We start from the raw sequence: 3,680 nt of genomic DNA, 5'->3' as shown, positions 1-3,680 counted from the left end.
TGAAGTGCTTGCTGCAGAGGGTCAAGGATTGCAGCCTTGAAGCTCAACATCAAGAAAACAGATTCTCACCACTGGGCCAATGGTGAAGAGATTGAGATTGCTAACAGTTGTAGTTTGCTTGGCTCCACAGTCAACACTCTTGGTACCAGCAGCCAGGAAATCAAGAGACGAATTGCATTGGGAAAGTCAGCTGTCATGGACCTCTCCAGAGTACTGAAGAGCAACAATTTCAGGCTGGAGACTAAGGTGCACCTGATCCAGGCCATAGTCTTCACAGTTCTGTACTATGCAACAGAGAGTTGGACAATGTCTAGGGATGATATAATGAGAACTGATGCCTTTGACCTGTGGTGCTGGAGAAGAGTGTTGAATATACCATGGACTGCTAGGAGAACAAATAGGTTTGTCCCGGAGAGGGTGAAACCTGGCTGCTCCTTGGAGACAAGTATCCTGAAGCATCATCTGACATACTTTTGGCATGTTGCAAGGAGGGACCAGACCTTGGAGAGGGACATTATGTTTGGGAGGTGGAGGGGCAGTGCAGGAGAGGAAGACCCTCGATGAGATGGATTGATTCAGTGATTGGGGTAATGGGAGTTGGTGTGTCAGAGACTGTGAGGTTGGCACAGGATAGAGCAGGGTTTAGGGCTTCTTGTTCATAGGGTCTCTGTGAGTTGCATGTGACTCGACAACACATAACAACAACACAATATTCCAAAAAGTGAGAACAGAATATGGGAACACTGTTGTTTTTGCTGGGTACTGAACTGACCCATATCTGACCCTCTGGTGGATTTTCAGAGGCAGGTAATTGCACAAGAGGAGATTGTCCATCTTTCTCTCGCAGAACAGCTGGTGGTCTTGAACTGTGTGCCTTCAGGATTGTAGCACAGTTTTTTTTGCCAATAGGCTACCAGAGCTCCAAGAGAACACCACATGGCTTAAAATTAGGAAAGGTATGCTTCAAGGTTGTATCTTTTCTCTGTACCTATTTAAGCTGTACACTGAGCAAATTATTTGAGAAGCTGGACTCTATGAAGAAGACTGGCATCAGAATTGGAGGAAGTTTTGTCAATAACCTTCATTTATGCAGATAACACAACCTTGGTTGATGAAAGTGAGGAGGACTAGAAATGCTGCTTCAGAAGGTTAAACACTGCAGCCTTCCATATGGATTGCATCTCAACAAAAAGAAAACAAAACAAAAAATCTATTCCACTGTATGAATGGTAAGAAGGAGAAGACTGAAACTGACAATGACTTCATCTTTCTTGGATCCAAAATCAATACACTTGGTGCCAGCAATCAGGAGATCAGAAGGCACATAGCATTGGGAAAGTTTTTAGTCAGGAACCTGCTCTAAACTATTGAGGAGTTATGGAGTCAATTTGAGGACTAAGATGTGCCTGATTCAGGCCATGGTCTTTCCAGTCACTTGTGATGCATCTGAGCGCTGGACAATGACTATGGATGACAGAAGAATTGATGCCTTTGAACTACATGTTAAGAGTAGAGTACTGAATATCCCATGGACTGTCAAATGAACAAACAAATATGCTTTAGAGAGGGTGCAGCCAGAGTGTTCCTTAGAGGCAATGATGATAAATATTTGTCTCACATAATTTGGGTATTTTGTTGGGAGATACTATTCCTTAGAGAGGGAAATTATGCTTGGAAAGGTGAAGGGTTGGTGAAGGCTAGGGAGACCCTCAACCAGGTGGACTGACACTGTCACTGCAGCAATGCACTTGAATGTGTCAGGGATTGTAAGGATGGCGCTGGATAGGACAGGGTTCACATCTGTTGTTCATAGAATTGCTGTGAGTTGTACTTGATTCAACTGCACCTAACAACAGTATATTTCAAGAAAACATGAAGGTCATCGTAGAAGAGATAGAAGTGGTGGTTTTAAGACCTAAAACATTATCACCTGTACTTGGAAGTCTGACATTTAAAACTGATCAGTCAAGAGAGAACATTTTATTTAGTTAAAAGATCAGAGTTAAAAATGACAGCTCATGGAGAGGAGGATGGAGAAGTTCATCACTTTCCATAAAAACTCTTTGGATGGACTTACTTTTATTTGACTATATATTTTATTTTTATCAAAATACAATAAAAATAATTACCAACTAAAATATTTACTACTTTTAGCATTAATATTTCCCTTCTGCTTAAATATTTATTTATCAAAGATTCTAAGAGTGGTGCTATTAATTTTGTGCTGTTGAGTCAAGCATGGCCCATAGCAACTCTGTAAATAATGGATCTGAGCCCTGTCCTACTCTGTGCCATCCTTAAAATTTCTGACACACTAGAGTCCATTATGGCAGTCACTTTGTCAGTCCACCTGGTTGAAGGTCTTCCTCCTTTTCATGATATCCCTCTTCAAGGATTAGCCTCTCCTCACAATATGCCCAAAGTATGTGTCATGAAGCTTTATCATCTTTGCCTTCAAGTAGCCCTCTGACTACACTGCCTCCAAGATATATTGGTTTATTCTTTTGGCAGTATGTGGGATATTCCATACTCTTCTCCAACCCCACAGCTCAAAAGCATCAATTCTAACTCTGTCATTCTCATTCATTCTTCAGCTCGCAGGTGCATAGCAAGTGTTCAAAGAGACCACGGCCTGAGTCAGACTCACCTTAGTCCTCAAACTGATATCATTATTCCTCAATAATTTGGAGAGATACCTAACTTCAAACATTTTCCAGTGCAATGTTGTTATATGCTGTCAAGTCACCTGCAACATATAGTGACCCTAAGTACAACAGCTCTATCCCTGCTCTATCTTGTGCCAATCTTATTGTCTACTATGACACACCTACTCCCATTACCCCAATAACTGAATCAATCTATCTTATCGAGTCTTCCTTTCTTGCACTCTCTCCACCTTCCCAAGCATGACTTCCCTCTCCAAGAACTAGTCCTCTCCAAGGACTAGTCCTGTCTTGAAACATGTCAAATGAAGCTTTAGAATCCTTGCCACCAAGGAGCAGCCTGGTCTCATCCTCTCTTGGATGAACTTGTTTGGTCTCTTAGCAGTCCATGGTATATTCAATACTCTTCTCCAGGATCAGAACTCAAGGGCATCAATTCTCTTTCTATCATCACTAATTACTACTGTCCAGCTTTCCAATGCATAGCAAGTACTTGTAAAGACCATGGCCTGGATCATGCACACCTTAGTCTCCAGACTGACATCATTGCTCTTCAGTACGTTGGAGAGGTCTATGACAGCAGACTTACCCAGTGCAATTCATCTTTTTATTTCCTGGCTGCTGGCATCAAGAGTATTGACTATGAAGCCAACCAAACTGAAGCTGTTAACAATCTCAGTCTCTTTACCATCTATCGAGATGCTGCCAATCGGCCCAGTGGTGAGAATCTTTGTTTTCTTGATGTTGAGCTTCAATCCATATTAAAGGCTGTAGTCCTTGACCTTCTGCAGCAAGTGCTTCAGGTCCAATACATCTCTTGATTTCCTGGCTGCTGGTACCAAGCGTGTTGATTGTGGATCCAAAGAAGATTAAATAATTGACAACTTCAGTCTTTTCTCCATGTATCATAATGTTTATCTATTGGTCCAGTAGTAAGAATTTTTGTTTTTTACATTGAGATTCACTACATAATGAAGGCTGTATTCTTTGACCTGCATTGTTGCTGTTGTTGTTATG

Source organism: Elephantulus edwardii, unplaced genomic scaffold (assembly GCF_000299155.1).
Source record: "Elephantulus edwardii isolate Elephantulus edwardi_28Jun2011 unplaced genomic scaffold, EleEdw1.0 scaffold00090, whole genome shotgun sequence".
Lineage (NCBI taxonomy): Eukaryota > Metazoa > Chordata > Mammalia > Macroscelidea > Macroscelididae > Elephantulus > Elephantulus edwardii.
The sequence above is the reverse complement of the archived record's forward strand: the minus strand, read 5'-3'. Positions refer to the sequence as shown.